Genomic DNA, 22,575 nt, shown 5'->3' with positions numbered 1-22,575 from the left:
TCTTTTATATGGGCCCAGATAGTAGGGTGAGATGAGACATACATTTTATCATGGGATTTTAAAACTATTTGCTGACAGCAGGAAGTTGTGATTCAGGAAGTCTGGATTTCATTCCAGATTTTTAGGAGAATATGCTCTAGAACAGGAGCACACAAAATATGGCCCGAGGGCTGCATCTGGCTCATGAGGCCATTCTATCTGGCCTGCGGGGCCCCTAAAAAATTTAGAAAATTAATATTTATCTGCCCCGGCTGCCTGTCAAAGATGATTGCAGCTGGAGTACCGCATCCAATTCTGGGCTCCACAATTTAGAAAAGGGCTTGCAGAAGGGAGAGATACAGCTCTGTATAGAAACACAAGTAACACAAGCAGCATATTGATAGAATTACCAAGACCCTAGCTCTAATAAATGAGCACACCCCAAAGTAGCAGGCAAATCTGGTAACAGTATTCCCTAACATTGTTTCCTTTCTTGACAGCTGCTGAGCACTGAGCAGCCCAGCAGATGGTACAGGGCAGCTCTGATTGGCTGACCCAAACCACTCAGAATTTATTCAGTTGCATTAATTGCACATGTAGATGCACCCACTGGGTGTATCTACACATGCACATTTACTAGGCAATAACTTAAATTACTGTTTAGTACAGGTGCACATCTACACATGTATGGCAACTTACGTCAACTTGAGCATAAATTTGATACCTGCCTAATGCAGGTATCAAATTTATACCTGATTAGATACTGCACAGTAAAGCATGTGTAGACACCTTACTGTGTAGTAACCCAGGCCTCCCTGATGGGTCTTCCCAACCACTAGAGAGCCAGCTGCAGCCTAGCCCCAGGGCTTCTGGATGGCCCGCTCTCCTACTGCTCGGCTGAGCTGCTCTCTAGCAGCCCCTAGCTGCAAGCCTGCAGCCATTTTGTGCCCTGAGGCACGCACTCCAGGGAGCTGGCAGGAGCTGTTTGTGACTGCAGTACCCCAGCAGACCCCTGTGCCCTGCTGGACAGCCCACAGGCTGGGTGTGCCTAGGCTGGCCCTGTCCCAAGAGGCTCTCTGGCAATAGATGAGTGCTTCCAAGGGTTGTAGCTGGCTGTGTCCTTTGCCCAGCCCTGCAATTCCTCCCAGGGCTGCTGGCCCTGCTGACTGTGCTACCAGAGCCAGCACCTGCTCCCCACTGCTGCTCACCCCCCCACCTCTGTCTCTTTGCAGGACTGTAGTGAAGTGCCTTGGCTGTGTGCTTGCCACTCCCTGGCTGTGCCCCTGTTGGGGGTGCTGCTCCCAGCCCTCCAGGACCCACATCACAGGGCCAGCTATGTGGGGGCCCAGTTAGCTGGTGCAGAGCATGGTGTCCTCCTCCTCCCCTGTGTTCAACCCTGGCCTCATCTGTGTGCACCCACCCACCTAGAGCCCCAGCGGTGCAAACTGGAGATGTCCATCCTTGTGGCACTATGGAGGATGTCCTGAAGCAGTTTGCCCAGGGCAGGTGCTTAAATACCCACATTTATGAGGCCCTAGTGGCAGGGATGCATGCAGGGGGCCACTCCCAGTCAGCACGGCAGTGCCAAATGAAGGCCAAGGACTTGTGGGCCCAGTGCATGGCTGTAACCAGCCACAATTGCCAGTCTAGTAAGGGCCCCACGACCATGCCCTTCATGTGGGAGCTGGCTCGCATTTTGGTGCCTCAGGAGCCCACACCCATGCTTCACCATGACACCTCTTGTGACACATCACTGGAGAAGGGGAGCTTGGGCCTTCAGCACCTCACCCTGCACTTCTCCCCAGCTGCTGCATCCACTGGCAGCCCAGCTGCCTCAGCCTCAGCCGTGCCTCAAAGCTGCCCACAAGGAGCAGCAGGCCACACTACCACCAGCCCCCAGCAGCACCAGCTCCTTGCCAGGAGGGGCTCCTGACTAGGCAGCATCCTGCCACACACTGTGGACCACAGAGACCAGGCAGAGCCAGACATAATCCACAACGAGAAGTCCTATGCCAAGTGTCTAGCCCCACCGGTCCTGGACCTGTGGTAAGTCCCACACTGGGGGGCAGACCTTCCCAGGCCTAGTCCCCACCGCTGCCCCTACCCCTGCCCCTGCCCCTGCATAGTGGCTCAGGCAGCCCTCTGCCTGCACAAACAGCTTATTGAGCACCACCTATGGTATGCACAGCAGAGGCACACTTGGGGTGCAGCACCAGCATCGTGGGGGGCTGGCCTCAGGGTGTTTCCCCAGAGAGGCCCCCAATAGGGAGGGCAGGGGCTTGGCCAGCACCTCACCCCAGTTCTCTGGGAGCCCCACATATTCTGAGCTTGGGCACCAGGGGTTGGGTGGCAGCACAGCAGACCAGTGGGCCTGCAGGGGCAGAAGTGGGGGTCAACAGGGACTGAAGCCATGATAGCAGGTGCTGCTAGCAGCCTGACCTAGCCCATGCTGGGCAGTGGCCAGGGTAGGCAGGAGGCCTATGGCCAGCCTCCAGGAAGCAAGCAGGGATAGGGGGCTTGGGCAGCACCCACCTGGGCCCAGGCATGCCTGCCCAGCTTACTGTGGTCCCTGGGCACCGGCACATGGCTGACCTCCAATCTAAAGCCAGGCAGTGCAAAGACCTTGAGGTGGAGCATCTTATCTCTGAAATGTTGCAAAAACCTTATATCTCTTGTATTTGCAGAGCCAATATCCAGATGTGAGGGAGAGGCTGCAGGGACTTACAGGACTGTCACCACCAGCTCACCACCACTCGCTGCTGGAGCCACTTGGAGGTGCCAGCTGCACCATTGGCACAGCCAAGATGGGAACCACCTACTCCAGTGTCTGGTGGTCATGGTAGAGGACTGGGTGGCAGACTAGTGGACATGGAGGACCTCATCCAGGAGGCCACTTAGAAGAAGGCACAGCTGTGGGCATACCATGACGACTGCCTGAGGTTGTGGCCCTGGAGCAATGGCATGTGGATCTGGCAGAGCAGCAGCTGGCCACTCAAGGCTATCCAGGGGAGGCTGTGCCCATGGCCCCCCAATACCTGGCCTCCCCACCCTGGCCCTGCAGGGCCCCTGGGTCCCACCCACCACCATGCAGCAGGCCTCTGGCAGCACCCTGAAGCAGGTCCTGCAGCACCTGCCAGCATCAGACATCCCCAGGCTTTGCTGTAGTCTCTGGACCCATGGGGGAACTGTTTACAGCTGGGGTGCTGGTGGCCTGCCACCAGGCTCTCTGCCCTGGGCAGACCCACCCTTTAGCCCCTCACAGATCAACTTCAGGATGGAGTCCTAGAATTGACTGACTGCTGGATTCAGTGTGGGGCTGGGGTTTTTATTGTGGGTGGATGAGACTGGGGGAGAGGCAGTATTAAGGCGGGGAGAGAGAGAGATGTGTTTGTTGAGATGGGATGGGGGAGGGATGCGGGTGGGCAGTTTTTATAGTTTTACCTGTGTGCATATCCTGGAGTGGTGCTGAGGCAGGGGTATGGCTGGAGTAGGGAGTGAAGGATAAGAGGGTCAACCACAGCCTCCCAAAGCTGGTACCCTGGGCCCAGCTGGCTGTCCTGGGGCCTGGACAGGGGGGCCTGGTGGGGCCAGTAGGTCCAGCACCATGGTCAGCAATAGCATGGGGTGCTGATCACTGCTGGCAGGGAACGGGTTGGAGCAGTGGGGTGCTGGGTGCTACTGGCAGGGGCAGGGGCTGGAGCAGCTGTGGCATGGGGAAGCAGGGTGGGCAGGGAGAGAGCTGCCATGTGCTGTCCCTGTGCTGGACATACATCTCCTGGGCAGGGGAGGGGCTGGGCAGGGATCAGAGGGTGGGGTTGTGCTTTTAAGATAAATGCCAAGTGCTGACAGCTGCCTGTGGCTTCAGAATGGCTGCCAAGGACTGGTCATCATGGGACCAGAGGATGGAGTGGCACATGGGGCACATGGCAGGCTGCTCTGACCCACGACTGAAGTTATTACCAGGTCACCTGCACGTGTAGATGCCTGCCTATTCCTGCTAGTAAATTTAAGCTAGCATAAATGCACGTGTAGACACACCCACTGTCTTCTTCAGAAGATAACATGTACAGTCATTCTCTCTCCTAGGAGAGAATCTCCTGGAAGTGATTTATCCCCAGTTGTTCCCAGGTTCTTTTTCTCCTGGAGAGGCCATTTTTACTCTGGGAGAACAATTCTGAACACCTGTACACTCAAGGTTTCTCCTGGGAGAGCAGTACTTCTCCCAGGGAAAACTGAATGCCTGTAGGTGGCCTAAATATGAATTTAGGTACCTAAGTACTACATTGGATATAGCTCTAAATCTTATGGCCTCCTTTAAATACTAAAGCAGTCAAATGCGGTTAAATGATTCAATATGCTTTTTATATTAATCACCACCCCCAACCCCCAGTGACTGCTTTTTCTCTTTATTTTGTTGAAAACTAATTAAATTTCATCCTCCAAAACAAGGGTTTTGTTTAAATAGAAAAGCTCAACTCTATTCCATCTGTGATTGTTTGTTTCTAAGATGTGACTCAAGCAGGTATTAAATGATGCCAAGGGAAAAAAAGAAAGAGTGCAAATGTGATTATTTACATAGCATGTGCCCCACAAGAGGTTCATAAAACATAGCACATTATGAAAAGTGATACCAATCTTACAATTACTTCCAGGTTTGTGCAGTCTGATGACCTAATCATTTAATGGGTTTTTTTTCAAATCCAACCTCGGAGACAAAGTAGATGAGTGGTCACAGCAAGAATAAAGTCAGGCAGCCTAGTTACTGTTCTATTCTTTACTTACAGAGTGGCTGTACAGCCAGGAGCAAGTTGCTTTCTGCTCTGAATAGAAAATGGCAATTCTGTATCTTATGGGTTAGGTCTTGTGTCTTCATAAAAGAAGGATCTAAATTCTGTCCTTGAAGTTCCAATGACTGGTATATGAAGCAAAATAACAGCAATGATCTTCTATATATAATCATAGATATAGTAATATTTCAATAGCACAAGTAATAAAAACAACTATTATTTACAGAAAATTAAAACAGAATTTTTATATAATCTTTGACCCATAGTAATCAATCATTTCATGCTAATCAGTTTATAAATTGTCACTGAATAAAGTCAGACTTAATCATACAGAAACAAGTGTTTGAAAAATGCTTTTGACTTCACTAATATACAACACAGCTGGTAGAAATCCATACATTTCTATGGGCTTCTGACAAAGGCTAAAATCTTGGCCCACTGTAGTCTGTGTCAAAAAATCAGAGGACCTAAAATTTGGCCTTTGAACTATATATGAATTAAGGCATAAGGGCTGCTTACAGACAAAAAAAAATGGTGCTTTACTTTAAACTCAGCATGCCCCCGCACCAAGCAGAACACATGCCCAGAAGAGACACTATGTTTCATCTGGCTTGCCCAATGTCTATAAATCAGGTACTTCAGTGGGCCTTTTTGGTGTTTTATCTAATACCTGATTGAATCGGCCCGTTCCTATTCAGAGCAAACTACCTCCAATGTCACCAGTTGCTCTAGTTTTAAATCAACGTAAATCAAAGTAAAATCTGGCACTGACTTCAATAAGTATATTACAGGATTCAAGCTTGTATGTTGAATAGGAAAGCCAATTAGTTAATATATTACAGTTTAGCAACCAGATTCAAAAACAGATTGGATGAATTCTTAAAGGAAAAGTGCATCAGTAGCTATTGAGCATGTGAGTTAAAGGTACAGCCTCTGAATCAGAACTTCCTAGACCTTAAATGCTGGAGGCTGCAAGTGGGAAGAGGAACAGGGGAACTATCCTGGACATACCCTGTTCAGTCTCCCTTTCAGCACCCACTCTGTCACTGTATGATAGAGGATATTAGGCAAAATGAACCTATGGTCTGACCCTGTAAATGGCAGTTCTTATATGTATTACACATGCAAATATATAACATACGTACAGTGTGTGTGTGTGTGTGTGACCCAGTGAATATACAAAAAATGTGTACATACTCACACAATACAGTATATACAATACATATATTATTACTGTTACATTTAGAAACGGTAGTTACCATACCATTTAATATCTGATGCATTGCAAAGAGCAAGGTTTTCTACCCTTAAGAAGAGTTTTGTGTGCACCACACTGAGACACAAACTTGCTCTGTGAGCAGTACATGAAAATTCAACAGCTGGAAAGCGTTCTTTATAGTCAGCTATGGACCATATGTTAAACAGAGTCTATGTATACAACTTCAATTCCTTCTGCATATTAACAGCTGAAAAGAAATGGAATGAGATAGAGATGAGTCAGGCCTTCATAAATCATCAAAAAATGTGCACTATCCATGAGCCCAAATGGCATGCAAGTAAAACAGTTTTGTTAGAAGCAGAAGTATCTGCCCATACATAATTGCTTAGGGCATGGACTTCTGATCCCCCACTCCTCGTTCCTACAGTTTGAGCATAGAATGATCAGAAACTATGATACTGGGAGGTCAAGTAAATGAAAAAGTGGTTGTATATTACCTGTAAAGAGGATTTAAAGACTATTATAATGGCACTGCTGTTCCTGTATTAGCAAACACCAATGCCATTACGACTGATGAAATAGCTCATACACACCCTTTCACATGAAGGTTTTTTTTCAGAGACAATACAGGTTAGAGCACAGAATTATCTCTAGTTCTTGGAAAAAGTGCTATAGGATCAATCATTAAATAAAATATTCCAAATTTTTATTTTACAAAGACAGGCTATGTCTGCAGCACTAACATGTATATCCCAAAGTTTTCTAGCCTTCCTTCTGTCCTCAGCATTCCTCTGAACAGTGTACTCTTTGAAATAACAAACCAAGAATAAAATGTTTGTGGATTAATTGCGTAATATGACTGCTAGCAGTTGCTATGGGGCACTTCTGTTCTGTGAAATTGCTTTTTGCTAGTCGAAGTTTTCCCCTGATATCGGAAAGATATTTAAAAGTGTTGGCAATAAAGATTTTTAATAGCCCCCAACAATATTAATACCCAATACATACTAGCACTAAAGGAGTCACACAGAAGCAGTATGGATGTGTCTACATGAGATATTTTACTGCACAGTAGACTAATCTACTGTGCAGTAAAGCATCACCATCTACACATTCACACATGTACTGTGCAGTAAATTAGTCTACTATGCAGTTAATTACTACCCATAAATGCAAGTAGTAAACTAACTGGACAGTGGGTTGGAGGCGCTACACAAGACACTTTAGTGTGAAGTAGTCTAGACGTGTGCATGCTTACTGCACAGTAAATGATACTATTCACAAGAAAAGTTGCTACCTGCAAATGCAAGTAGCAAATTTACTTACAAGTAGTTACTGTGTAGTAACCCAGATGTAGAAGCCGACCAGGAGCAATTTGCTCCTGGGCAGCCTTGCCGCTAGTGGGCCAGCCTAAGGCTAGGCCCAGGCCTCTAAGCTGGGAGCCTCTCTTGCCCCAGGGCTAAACCAGCTCTATGCCTGCTTGTAACAAATGAGCATCCCAGGGCTGTTCTCAACATAGGCCCACCCACTTGCTTCTGATCAAACAACCTGCCTACCTCTTCTGCCACGCCTTGATGTTCATCAGGTGGGAGGCTGCCCTTTACTTGCCCTGATGACAATGGCCTATGTACATTGGCCTCCAACCTCTTATCATGTCCCATGTCTCGCAGATGTCCCATGGCCTAACACCGAGCTTTATAAAGTTTCCCATCTAGACTCAAGGCTCTCTCTGGGCCTACAAGCCCCTCATTATGGGACCAGGACTTCAAGCCCCATCCCACTGCACTCCTTAAGTTAACCCTTATACCTTCGCCCAGGAACTTCCCTAATGGCTCCCCAAGGCTCAGGGTCCCACCCTGCTGGAAACTAACTCCTGGCTCCTTAGTGCAACCTCAGACTCCACTGTGAGTCTGGCTCAGGTCCCTCACCTGGCCTGGGCTCCCACTGCAGGTACTCACAGTGAGCCTGGGCTGCCACTGTCTTGATCAAACTACCAATCAGGGATGTGGTGTCTCCTCTGCCAGCCTTTCACTGGGATGGTAGCTGGCCTGGTATTTCCAGGGAACTGTCCCACCATGAACAGTCCCACCAGGCCACCCTTCCCTGGCAGGGTGCAGTTTCATGCCCAGGACCAGGAGCCTCCTTCCATACCATAGCAGCTCAGCCGGTGGTGTCTCTCCAGCTCCTGGCAGACTGCTGCCCCTGCTGTTCAGGGCCCACCCTTTATATATAACAGCTGGGCCCCGTTCCCCAATAAGGCATCATTGCCTAATTAGGATAACATCCAGCTACAGGCTGCCTGGTGCCTGCCCACACCCCTGGGATCGAACCTCAGGCCCTTAAAACGGTGCAGGCAATTTGAACCCTGGGGCACACATAGGCATCCTGAGGTAAGTCCAGTCACCAAATCAGTCATACACACACAAACATACACAGATTAACGTAACATGCCTGACTCAGCAGGGTTGATCAGCATGGACAGGCTGACACCCTCATATGCCAAGAATCAGTTCATCAGGGCAACAGTAAACTGCAGTCAGACATAAGCACACAGTTAAACAGAATACCTCTGAATCTGGCTGAGTGTCCAGCTGACACCCTCATGGGCCAGCATTCAGTTCATTAGGGCATGTCTGAGCCAAATTGGATCAATCAACCTGTACAAGCTGATCCCCTTATGTGTGTCAAACTCAGCACATCCCAATCTTTAGCCTCTTGATGAGCAGATTGCACAGTGTTTTTGGGCTTCACAGGGATTTTAACTTAGGTAAAAGAAGTGTTGCTGCAAAGCAAGTGGAGAAGGAGAAGTAGAGCAGGAAAAATATACCCCGTTACTACTAGTTTGACTATAAAAGTTATTTATTGCTAAGTATATGAAATATATAATGGTACTAATAGTAATAGACATGCAAAGGAAAAACAAACACAATTACAATACTACCCTGATTTCACTAAGTATTTGAGGAAACTTAGCTCAAGCTTAACTAATACAGTTCAGGTTCAGAAATCTATGCCTAGAGAGAAAAGAGGGAGAGAGCAAAAGGGCTCTGGGATCTCACCAGTCCAAGGCACTCGGGTTTCAGTGCTGACAGGTAAAATTCTTATCGCAGTCCCTGAAGGGATATGATCTGATTCTTCCAGCTTCTCGAAAACAACAGCAGATGGTGTTAGAGAGATTTCCCCTCTTGAAGCACACACACTGTTTTTTGCTGCTTTTTTTACAAATTTTTATACCCTCAGTTCAGCTTCTTCAAAGCATTCTCAATAGTGTAAATCATTGTCTTTTCTCTTGACAAGGGGTTATCTGGTTTGGAACATCTCAAAAAAACTGATTGATAATCAGGAAAACATAAAGTTAAGGAGTAACCAGACACTTAGGAGCCAGCTTGAAATTCCTATGGATAGCAGATATACTGATGGGATATTTCATGGTTTCTTCAGAAAGAATAGGTAGCTTGCAGCATCAGGGTTTGGGATTTTTCCTTGTTGTGAACAAGCCTCACCTTAGCATGACTTTTCCAGATCTTACTATAGTCTTTTAACAGACTTAAAGCAATTATTGGAGTGTTCATAACCTTTTGCGGAGACCACTTCCACCAGTCGTCCCGGGAAAAGTATGACACCACTTGTGGTCAGGGCTCCAACAGGCTGGACGCTGTGATGAACACTTTACCATTGGTCAAATGTTGCCCATACCCCCTCTGACTCAGTCTCTTTGCCTCAGCATTCCCTAACCTAGCAACCAAGGTTTAGCCAATCAAATTTAAATTTTTAAATAGGCCTCCCATAGTGAGACCAGGGAACGTACAGCCTGAGATGTCTATTAAACTTTACTTCTGCTTAGTGGTGTGTGTGTGTTGGGGGAGGGGGGAGTCCTTTGTAAATCCAGATTACAAATCTGGTCTGACAAATGCTGAGCTGGGTGTGTGTAAATTTGGGTTGATTAGCATTTGGAGCACAGATTCCCCATCAAGCAGTGATCCCCTGCTTCTCTGATCCCAGAATTCACTGCAGTCTCTGCTTCGGGCTTTCTGTTCTTCATCTCCCATTTAAATGAATGGTCATCTGGTTCCATCTCAGATGCAAATGAGACCTACGGCAGTTGCTCCCTTATCTGGAGGGCTTTAGGTATGTCTCCCATTGCATCTTAATCAGTTTTGGTTAGGTGTTGGGGGTGGAATTCTTTGTGAGTCAGACAGTCTGCGTCCTGTGTCAGGGTTCCCCAACAACATGGACCTGAGAGGTAACACAGTGTGGGCCTCCAACACCCATGTGTATGAGGAGCTGTCAGGCCAGATGTGGGAGCATGGGCATGACCAGTTGGCATGGCAGTGCTGTGTAAAGGTCACGGCCTTGCAGGCACAGTTGGTCACCATCACCAACCACAACCATTGGTCGGGGAGTGCCTGCAAGTCCATGCTTTTTATACAGCAACTGACAGAGATCCTTGTGCAACAGCATGGGCAGCCTGCCCAAGCTCCTGCCTCTGCCTTGCACCTGCAGTGACATGTCAGTGGGAGAAGGCTCCTCAGGCCTCCAGAAGCCTGCTCTGCCAAGCTCCCCAGCCACAGCCTCCATGAGCAGCTTTGGGAACCCAGGCCAGTGCCTGCCCCAACATCTCCACAGCCTCAGCCCTAGCCATGAGGCTGGAAGCCTCACAATGTCACTGCCAGCCAGTACCAAGCAGAGCTCCCAGTCACACCACACCTGGCCATGTGGTAAGCCCCACACTGTACAGAGGGCCATCCCTGCCCCTGCCACTGTTCCTGCACCTGCTCCTGTCCCTGCCCAGCCTGGCCCATGCCCCGCTTCTTGCCCCACCTGGCCACACTCCCCTGGCTCCAGAGTCCCTCCCCCACAGCAGGCAGGGAGGCAGGAGACAGTAAAAAAGTTTATTAAGCAGCCCATGCCCCCACAGCTAAGTGAGCACAGGCCTCTCACACACCGAGGCATGTGTTGATGCCAGCACTGATGTCATCTTTGGCTGCAGAGGGCAGGGACATGTAGCACAGCCACAGGTAGCCCTCCAGGCAGTGGAGGATGTTGTGGGGCAGCCCAGGCTTGCCCCTATACTGTTGAAGCTCATGCCAGGTGCATAAGTGCACCCAGAGCACCATGGCAATCAGTAGCAGCAGGGCAAATTAAGTCAGGCACCCCTAAGACCGTGCAAACAGCTCCTCTCACAGTGCCCATGACACATGCAGCAGGGGCACACTCTGGATGTGGCACTGGCATGGTGGGGTCTGGCCCCTGAGAGCCACAACAGAGAGCCCCCCTGCAGGGAGGGTGGGAGAGCAGGCAGCTCCTTGCCCCAGTCATCTGGAAGCCCCATGCTTAGTAGCAGCACAGAAGAGCATCTGGCCTACAGGGGGAGGTAGGGGCAGTGGGGTCTGGAGCTGCAGCAGCAGGTGCTACCAGGAACCTAGCCTGTCCTGCTGTGGGAAGGGGGCAGGGAAGCAGGCTGCCTCTGGCCAGCACCCAGTGGCCCACTTTCTTCTGGGGAGTGAGCAGAGCTGGGGGGCTTGGCTGGCACCCATCTTGGCCTGGCCCAACTGACCAACTTGCCATAGTCCCTGGACACCCGTGAATGCCCAACCCCCGATCTGAGGCTGGACAATGCACAGCCACTGGTACAGAGCATCTTATCTGAGAAATATTGCAAAACCTCACAAACATCTTCTTTTTCATGGTTCTACAGGTCCTGCAGCTCCATTCAAGGGGGGGATTGTAGCTGGCAGCTAGCATGCAGCTACATAGTCACCACCCCACACAGCTAGGGCCCTGTGCATGCAACGGCTCTGCAAGAGATGGACTTAGGAATATAATGTCCTCCTAGACCAGCTGGTGAAGGTGTTGGAGGACCATCTGGTGGACACATGGGCCTGGCAGTTGGAGGATGAGGCCCATGAGGACACATGGGACTGTGCAGACCAGGAGCTCCAGACACAGATCCTAGCCCTGGAGTGCAAGAGGATGGAGACCCTGTGGGAGCAGACCACAGTCCTGAGCAGGGCTGTGCAGGCCATAGACAATGATTGCCCCAGTCCTGGAGGTCACCTTCATACCACTTGCTGCTCCACCATCAACCGTAGCCTCACCTGCTAAGTGGCAGGTGCCTGCCCGTCAGCAGAAGGCCCCCTCATAGGCCTGAGAGGAGGACCCATGCTGCCCCCACCAGCCAGGATCCAATGCCCTGGACCCTGCTACAGGTCCCGTGCCACCCAACCCGCCCACCGGGGCCCAGGCCTGCTGCTCACCCAGGTGCCACATGGGCACAAAGCTAAAGCTACCTGCAGTGGGGCCATGACTGCACGGCCCTACTGGCCCTGGACACCAGCTGCTGGAGGGGGGAGCCACCCATACTGGGGGACCACCATCTACCATCACCCCCAGGTGAGCCCCCAACCCACCAGTCTCAACACAGTGTACACATACAGCAACAGCCAGAGGCCAGGGTGCTGGCCATCTGTCCCCAGGCTCTGCCTCCTAGGTTTCCCCACCCCATGGCCCCCCACCCCAGGATGGCACACAAAGTACATTGTAAATAGTTTGCAAAGGGAAGAGGGTGTTTTATTGCTGGTGGATGGGGTGGGTGGTGGAGGGGCTCTGTTGTTGGGGGGAAGGGGGTGCTCTGTGTGTTGGGAAGAAAGTGGGGAGGGAGGCTCTTTGTTGGGGAGGGAGGGGGGAGGCAAGGGTCTGTTTGATGTGAGGGGAATAAAAGCTTGTTCTTTTGAGACACGTCTACAGTGAGCATGGTGCTGGGAGTGGGCAGGGTGGTGGGAAGTCCATAGGCAGCAGTCCAGATGGGCTACAGTGGGGAAAGCAGAAGAAAGTGTTCCTCTAACACCCGGTGCCCTGTTCCCCAGGGGTAGGTCTGCAGTTCACCTAGCTCCTTGGCAGGTGGGACCCATCACTGTTGCTGCCACTCTAGGTGGTGCTCCTGCTACCAGGAGTTCTCTGCCTGCTGTGCCTCCTCCACCCAGACCTCACAGAAGAGCTCCCCCAGGCCCTACAGATATTATGCAGCACACAGGCTGTGATGATGACCAGGGGGAGGTTGTCCTTGGTGAACTCAAGGCAATCAGTTTATCCTTAGAGAGAATGCAATGCTGTTCAGATTATGTCGTTACATAGGAACTGCCAGAAGAAACCAGAAGAAACCATTGGTTCATCTGGTCTAGCATCCTGCTTCTGGCACCTGAGGCATTCAGAAGCAAACCAAGTTAGGTACCTGGACAGTTGTGCAAAGCTGTACCATAGGGAAAAATATTCCATTCTGGCCCCAGCTACCAATCAACCTATGCCTTCAAACAGCAGTTAAGTTCAATTTATTCAGTGTTGTCTTTATTCCAGTTGGCAATTACATTTTTGGTAGGCCTAGAATGGACTCCTTTGAAATGCCTCCTGAAATTGGATTTCTGTAACAAGCCAAGATCACCTTGATTGCATTTCTGGGACCGAGCACAAAGGGGAGACTGATTTTTTAGAGGGGGTGCATTTGGTTGTAAGTGTACCCAGGGAGATAAATGTACATGAGAGCTCATTTTTTTGTAACCTGGACACCTGCTCAATGCACAGAATGGATTATATCAATGACCTGAAATAGATAAAATAAATCAGGCTGGGAGACAAAGAAACCTTTATGTCAATTAATGAGGTCTCTAAACCAAGAGAGAGACAAAGACAGAGAGCTCAGGATAGGAAAGGGTGAGGAATAACACTGACCACTGGAGAGCAAGGTGCGATGGGGGGAGAAGTGGGGAGGGTAGGGGAGAGGGAGAGGAGTCTTCACTTGCCCACGCTTTCCTCACTTAAGCAGCAGCTGCTACTGATGCTACTTGAGGGACAGGCCATGGAGCCAGGGGCCACTTGTGTCCTATTCACCAAACCCACTGTCAGGGGCAGGGCTGACCCTCCTATGCAAAGCTCCTGGGGGGAAAGGGCTTCATTCCACCTTCTTCCCCCCATCAGATACTCTGCAGGGAATGATACCCTGCCCTGCACCCTGACTTAGCAGGGCTCTGTGAGACATGGAAAGTTTCCTAGTGGGAGGGGGCATACTGGAACCCTCTCTAAGTCAGCACCTAGGGCTAATGCCTCTCTCTCCCTGCCCTAGTTAAACTACTGGTTCCAATGGGCAGGAAAACCATTTCTGTTCTGTCTTGCTCTCCGAGGCCAGTTTGACTTTTGCCTCAAGTTGCAGCAACCTGAATATTACTCTAACTGGTTATGGCTCAAAATGAGTTTGTTACAGTAGTGAAGGGACTGCGAATGCAGAACAGCACAAATGGCAGAGGTTGCAACAACAGGTAGCACAGAGCCAAGGATGCAAGCCAAGGAAATAAGAGAAATATTCCACATCCTGGAGGGACATCTAGTTATGTAGGTACACCAGACACTGTGCCAGAACATGGCCAGAGAACTGATCCTGAATCTTTTCTGTTTACATTTAGTTTCACATCCCAGGATATACAGACTTTGGTTGGGTATTATGTTTTCTTTCCACAGCTCTGCCTTTGTAATATGCTCAAATCAGAGCTCAGGGCCCAGCCAGTCTTAATTGAGTAATCAGGACAACCCAATCCCTGAGGGCTGAAGGGAAATAGGTCCCACCTACAGCAAGCCCAGATCAGTGCCCTGGGCCCACACGTCCTAACTAGGCAATCAAGGCAACCAGTCCTCTCAACCCAGAGGCAATACACCATACACACTCCAGCCTTTAAAAGGTGCCCCAGCCAACAGAACCCTGTCTAGGCAAAGACTGGTGCTTGCTCTTGATCCATCTGTGCTTCCTTGACTCACTTACCACAATTCTGGTTCTGACACCTGACTTACCTAGAACTGCAGTCTTCACTCCTGGCTTATTGTAACCTGGGGCTTAACTCCTGGCTTCCCCATGAACCCAGTCCCTAGGGTTCATGGGGAGGGCAACTATTTGGGCCTGTGGGCCACATAGAGAGTTTTGTTAAGCTGTCATGGGCCAGATCAGCACCCCCTCTACACACTCATGCAACAGCTCACCAAAACTCCCTGAGTGGGATGGGCCCTAGCCGGATGGGAAGCAGTGTTTGGGAGCAAGATGGGCAGGTAAGGCTGGGATCACAGAGTGGGAGAGACAGCATGGAGCCGTGCCCGGAGCAGAGCTGGGATCTACTGACCGCAAGCCCCTATGGTGGGTGTGGGTTCCATGGGCAGGGGTATGCAGGGAGTGGATCATGGCTGTGCCCTGTCCTCAACCCCACATTGTCATCACCCCACAGTCCTGGGGTCTCTATGGAGACCAGCTGGGAGCTGCACAGGCACAATGCAGGACCGGGCAGATGGGGAGCTGCATCCAGGGCTGGAGCTGGGATTTGGAGGCAGTGACAGCATGGGGTTATGGCCAGGCCCAAGACAGAGCTGTGATATGGTCCATGCATGACCCTGCCCATGAAATCTAAGTCCATCTAAGGGGTTTGTGGGCAGCGGATCATGGCTTTGCCTGTGCCTGACCCCTGCCCCATGTTGTTGCTGCCCCAAGATCCTGGGGTTTCTGTGGCCCCATCCATCCATCTCACTCCTGGACACCACTCCCCGCTAACCTACAGCCCCATCCCAGCTGCCCAGCCAAGCACACTGCCTCGTGGGTCCTACCCCCAGCACTGGGCGTGTGGTGGATGGGCCAGGGTACTTGGGCAGCAGGGCTGGGGCTGGCAACTGTGGCAGCCAGAAGAAGCTGCTGCTGCCAGAAGGACTACCAGGAAATGGAGTCCGGCTACTACACCACCCCAGCCCCACTACACACCCAGGAGCAGCAGGTCCAGCTGCATGCACCACAGCCTGGGCTTCCCCTCGCACCTGGGCTGGGTGAGGGTAAGGCTGAGGAACCTGCCATGGGATGGACAAAATCCCTTGGAGGGCCAGATCTGGCCCATGAGCCATATTTTACCCATTCCTGCCCTAGACTCTCCCCAACTACTATGGTGAGCTTCCCCAGCTTCCCCAGCTACCCTGATTCCTAACAACCATCAACTCGCCAGGATCCTGAAGAAGACGTTAATGTCAGTATGCCCAAATGCAACAGAGAGAGGGTGGCACTTATCCCTGAAAATGTTTTGGGATCTCTAGATCGTGTGCGTTACAACTGGAAGATATAAATCTGAATTTGAATACTTTAATGCCTCACTCAAAATGTGCCTTCTCTGCATTTTTTGCTAATTGCCACAACTAAATATTACCGCTCTTGATTTTAGTTCTATTCCCAGTAGAGATATGAGTGATTTATGGTTATTGTAATATTATGGATGCCAAATCACAGGAGTGCCCTTTGTCTAATTGTATTTTTATACAGCGGTTGTGCTGTAGCATTCAACCCCATTAATATAGGCAATTTGGCCTTATGATGCAATGCCATTAATCATCCTGGTGAAGGAGGCGGTTTACCGAACAGTTCTATCCTCACAAGGCCAGCTGGTTGCAGTCTCACTTGACCCACCTTTTCTCATTTTCAGTTTCATGTTTGCTGAACCAGTAGATTCACTAATTGCTGTTATGATCCTGTTTATCTGATTATATGTGGAGATAACAATCTGATCATTTCTGTTCAGAGGTCATGACCTATTGTTTGCTACTGCAGTATTCTGTCAACGTGTCTCATAATCCTGAAGACAGCCCCCCCTAGGGGACCATATACTTCTATGAATTGTATGACAACATATTTGGTCTTTGATTTCTGCTCTGTGCAAGATACCAGTAATACAAGGGTGTTTCAGAAACTAATAGCAAAAATGGCTGCCCATACTGTATCTGTGAAACTACATAGCGGGTGCATCTACACAAAATGCTGTGTCACCATAGCTCATTACTACAGAGACATAGCATCAGCGGGTACAAACTGTGATGCTGCTGCTACTCTGTAGTAGAGTCAGAAACAACCTGTGTGGTGCTGGAACTGTACAATACCAGCAGTTACTGCACAATCCTTTAGTACTTGCTAAAGCAAGTATTAAACAACTGCACTGTCAAGTGCATGTGTAGACACAGCCAGCAGCAAGGAACACTGGTGGCATTGTGGAATGCACCCATTGTTTATGACTATATACAGAAATGATGTGGTCCAGTAAATGATCATAGAAAAACATCAGAAGGTTTTATTTCAATAATGTTAAACCATATTGTTTTGACAGTCCTGGTGCTTTATTTCCAGACTGTCATTTCCATTCATTTGGACTTTATATTAAAATATTAAATTTTTCTTGTATTTTTATACTTTAGTTTTAAAATATTATGTATTCTTTCATATTTCATACTTAAATACAATATAAGCATAGAAATAATACAAATCAAAGTGATACTATTCCGGGGAGGGAAGCATCTTGATAATACCAGATTGAAATGTTTTAGAATTTTTACTTCACAGAAAATTCTGAAATGTCAGCTTTTCTTTTCAATTCAGACTGAAATAAAATTCCAAATGTAACAATTTCCCACAGAATGTAAATGTTGATTCTCAACCAGGTCTCATTTCATCTTTTTACATTGTACATGCTGAAACCTGTTAGAAATAACTTTTTTAAACTATTGGCTTTAAGTAGATGAAGAGTACGCATACTATGGTTTCACTTTGCAGAAGGCATAACAGAGCAAAGCAATGTTGAGTCTAGTCAATGGCCTAGTTATGTCTGTAATGACCTCTTAGTCACTTTTTATTAAGGGAAATATTTCATAGAAATTCAAAAGAATTTCTTTTAGTAAATACCTTAGTGCCATCTACCTAACTGTTCTACAAAAAAGCGAAAGATTGCCTTGCCAAACCCTGCAGACAATCTGCAGGGTATTTTGTTAGGAAGAAAATTTCCATCTTTATGGACCGTGGTTTAAAAAATTGTTTCTGTTCAATTTCCCATAGCTGTGTTGTATGACTCAGCTGAATCTAGAGTGGTTGTAGAAAAAATAATGTCTAATTACAGTCTCCTCTGTTAAGTGAGCAGAAATTAGGTAGGGGATATTACATTGTCTTTAACCTTGCTGCATAGATTAGTGCTGATATAAGTAAATTAGGAATCGTAACAGCAACAATAATATCATACCACCTAGCACTCCTTGTCATGGACCAGGACTGCGCTGTACAAACAGAACAAGTAACTGAACAGCTTACAAACTACATATAAGTGACAGAGCATGGAAACAGATGGCAGACAGAGAATACAAAGAGACAGCTCTAGTCAACATAATAGTCAATGGTCTCAGGACATCAGCAGCTTAAATACTGTCCCACTTTTGTGGGCTATCACAACTACCAATCATAATGCACCTAACTTTCATTCAGACAACCCTCTGGATTTCTTCTACATATGAAGTGTGTATGTCAGGGAGGAGATAGGAAAAGATGTCTAAGATGGTAAATTGAAGTAACATCACTATAACTGGTAAAATAATGCATCTTTTATCTGTATTCTGAGGTTTTTTTATGTGCTGCAGCCACTTTGAGCCTCTGGGGTAGGTGGGTCAAACTTCTGGGGTAGGTGGGTCAAATATAATTTGGTCATGTAAGGCATCAAAGAAGGATCCAGATTGACTGTAATTCACAAGCCACAAAACTCAGTAGATGCCAATGTTCAGGTAATACTTCTGTTTTGGAATAGAAGTTCTCCAAGTTCTAATCATGCTAAGAAGCAATTCAGCATAATCACTTATGTGTCTAAACTCTCAGATTGGCAGCAGGGAAATGTTTAAACCCCTGAAGAGACTTAACACATTTGGCATGTTCTAAGTATACTTACCTCAAACCAACACCACTGATGCCTACCTTTTGCATAGTGGCCTACTGGTAAGGGCATTCCAGGTTGTTGGAAATTAAGGTTTTAGTTCTTGCTCTGACTGTCTAAAGTAAAATGTGTAATCCAGGTTGCCCCTCTCCCAGCCTAGGCACCTATTCTTAGAAGCAAAGCCAGTTTGTGAATCACAAATCAAGAAAAGTGCCTAACAAACAACTTAAGTCAAGTGTCTAAGCACCAGAGAGGGGAGGAGTTCATCAAACACACTCCTGTAATCAGTACTTTCTCTCACACCTGAGATCTCCACTATGCTGCTTACTTTTGATACTGCTGTAACATAAACTTACTTAGAATTAGGTTTCTCATAGGCAGAGCGAGAAAAAATTATTTGGGGGGACTGAACACGTGTGCTCCTCCCAGCAGGTAAGTCTTTGGGGAAGGAATGGGGAGAGGAGAAAGGGCCATGTGGTGAGTACAGACTGAGGCTGCAGGGGTGAGGGAAAAAGTGGGGCAAAGTCAGGAGCAGGGGCTCAGGTGACTGGGGCCCCAGCTGGGTGGTGGGCCAAGCGGAGGCCCAGGGGGCATGTGCCTGCCATGATCTGTATGCAAGGCAAAGGCAGCTGCTGCTGCATGCTGTGCTTTGAGCCCTGCTGCCCTGAGAGATGCATGATGCCACATGTGTCCCACCACCAGGTGGGAAGGGGGCATGGTGCAGCCCAGCAGCAGCAGACACATGGCGTCAGCCACTCCTGGGGCAGATGCAGCAAGGAGGAAAGCACAGTGTGTAGCAGCAGCCACCTCCATCCCACACACAGATTGATGAGCATATGCCCCCTGGGCCACCGCTTGTCCCACCACCCAGCCCAGCCGGGGCCTCACTCACCCCTGCTCCTGCCTGTGCCCCGCTCCCTCCCTCATGACTAGGGCTTCAATCTTCCCTCTCCCATGGCAGTGAGGGAGGGAGTGGGGCTGGGGTAGGCCCTGTATAACCGGCGTGGGGTGTGGGACGGAGCTGTGAAGAGCTCCCACCGCTGCATGCACCCCAGAAGGAGGCATGTGCCTCCAGATCTGCACATGGAGTGAGGGTAGGGTCCCAGCAGCAGGACGCACATAGTGTTGGACCTGCGCCAGTCTCAAAGTAGCAATAGTGAGGTAGAGGCAGAGCAGAGCCCAGCCCACAGCAGCAGCCTGTCCTCACCCCACACAGAGTGGGGGGGCATGTGCCCTACCCTTTGGCTCCCCTGTGGTGCACTCAGTGGTGGGAGCCCCCCTCCCCACACCCCTGGATGTGCTGCTGGTCTCTGATTGTCCCACCACAACCTGGTCCAGCCAGGGGTCCATTCACCACCGCCCCACTCCCTCCTGCACTGTGGGGGTCTTGAGCTGCACCCCCCCATCCCCAAGCCCCTTCCACTTCACAAAAAAAGTAAACTGAAACTTACCTGCCGTGCTGGGCAGCCACATCCAAGGGCTGCAATCCTGAGTGTGTGCGCCCCTCCGCTCCCCTCCCCACCACTGGAGCAGCCTGCGGCCAGGCTGCCTATGGCCATACCTGCTGCTGTGCATTTGGGGGGACTGAGCCCTGGTAGCCCCCCCTTCTGCCCCCTATGGTTTAACCATAGCTTTTAAGCAAGAACCAGAGACATATTTTTAGTTTTGCTTCAACTGCAGAGTCTAATGGTAAATTTAAGTTCTTGATGAGCAGGAAAGAGGAATTATATTCTTTCAAATGAGAGCAATAATTTTTTTAGTGATACCTTTTACTGGACTAATTTGATTTGCAGATGATACCAAATTATGGGGTAAAGTTAACACACTAGAGGGTAGGGAATGAATCCAGGCAGATCTGGACAAGTTGGAAAAGTGGGCAGAACAGAATAGGATGCAGTTCAACAAGGACAATGCAAGTTGCTGCACCTAGGGAGAAGGAATCACCAGCACACTTACAGGCTGGGGGAAGACCTCAGCAGCGCAGCAGTGGAAAGGGATCTAGGAGTCATTGCTGACACCAAGATGAACATGAGTTTTCAATGTAACTATAATATTTGCTTTATGCCATTGGATTCCAGGGGTGGGGTACTCACTCAGACCTCTGTACCTTTGGGTTCTGTCCTCAAGTCAGCATTCAGCAGAGACCAGTAGGGTGGTAAACAGCTTTATCTTTATCAGGAACAGGATTCAGCAATTCCCATGCTCACAGCTTCCAGGGAGAATTACAACTACACACCACTACAAATCATACCCATAGGGCATCGGGGGAAAGACTGGGCCATCCCACTGCTGACCCCTTAAAGGTACATTCCATATACCACATACCCCTCCTTTACTCTGGGAGCTCCCTCTTAAATAGTTGGATGCTCATCAGGTGCCACTTTAACACGGAAAGATTCAGGATTGGGGAGCCAGAGGTTGCTAGCACTTGGCTCACCAGTGGGTTCTAGCCTTTACCACTATCCCATTATATAGTCCCTGTACTTCACAGGCAATCTCCCCACACATCCACTCTTAGTTTGAATGGTATCATCAGGTTTCTCTGTGGGTACTGGTGAATTCTCTGGAATGTGATGGAACTCTTGCTTGTGGTGGTCTGGTTCTTCTTCTGAAGTTTGTTCTGTTGCTGTCTCTTGAGGTACATTGAATGTTCTGCTGGTACTGATGAGTAATCCTTTCTTAAATGTCTTCTGTTCCTCCTATACACATTACCACTGCGGGGTTTTACTATGTAGAAGTGCAGTTCATCCCTTTTTGCCGTGACAGATGCTGGTGTTCAACCTGTACTTGTTTGCATCCTTACTTTCTCCCCCTCTCATAGAGGTGGCAAGAATGCAGCCATGTGGTCATAGTGCTCCTTTTGCGGCCTTTGAAGGTTCCACAACTTGTGGGAGGCGCTTGACGATAGTCTAGGAGTTAGCACCGCTGCTGTAGCAGGGAGGGTACTGCGCAAAAATCTCCCCATCAGAAGCTGCGCTGAAGCATACTCAAGACTGGTAATGCGTGTGTTCCTCAGATTGAGTAAAAGCCAGCTATAGATCAGAGCCATCCTGCAAAGTCTTTCTAAACATTGATTTGATTGTCTGAACTGTTCATTCAGCCTGACCACTGGACTGTGGGTAACCTGGGCTAAAATGGGTATTGGTTATGCCCCAGTCTGTCACAAATTGTTTCGTCATATGACCTGAAAATGGCACATGATCATAGACAATTTCTTGAGGTATACCATGGCAAGCAAACACAGATTTCATTTTGGCTACTACCATGTCAGCTGTTTTGTCTGGCAAGTGCGAAACTTCAGGATACTTGCACTACTAATTGACTATGATCAAATAAGATTGATCCTGTAGGTCAAAAATTTCTGCTGCCAGTTTTAGCCAAGACAGGTCTGGGATTTCTTGTGAAATCACGGGCTCTTTCTGATTACTGGGTTGGAGCTCTTGACATGTTGCACAATTCGCAATCCATTGCTCAATGTGAGCATTCATTTTAGGCCAATGTATGATTTGTCAAGCTTGCGATTTCAACCTTTGTATGCCTTGATGGGGCAAGTGAAGCAATGTCAACATGTTGGTCCTTGCACCACTTGGAATGATTATTTTCTACCCAATCACAAGAAAATCATTAGGGCTGTGCAAAGCTTTGACTTAATATTCAATTCGACAAATATTCGACATATTCGACCTTGAAAAGTGAAAGTCAAGTCGAATAGCAGCTGCTCGAATAGCTGTCAAATCAAATACCAGAAGTCGAATATTAACAGCGCAAGTCAAATATTAACAGCTCAGGTCAAATAATTGACAAGGGTCAAATATTCAACTTGCCTATACTAGATTCCCTGTGGGGG

The sequence above is a fragment of the Crocodylus porosus genome, unplaced genomic scaffold (assembly GCF_001723895.1).
Source record: "Crocodylus porosus isolate Cpor-Errol unplaced genomic scaffold, CroPor_comp1, whole genome shotgun sequence".
NCBI lineage: Eukaryota > Metazoa > Chordata > Crocodylia > Crocodylidae > Crocodylus > Crocodylus porosus.
Note: the sequence above shows the minus strand (reverse complement) of the source record.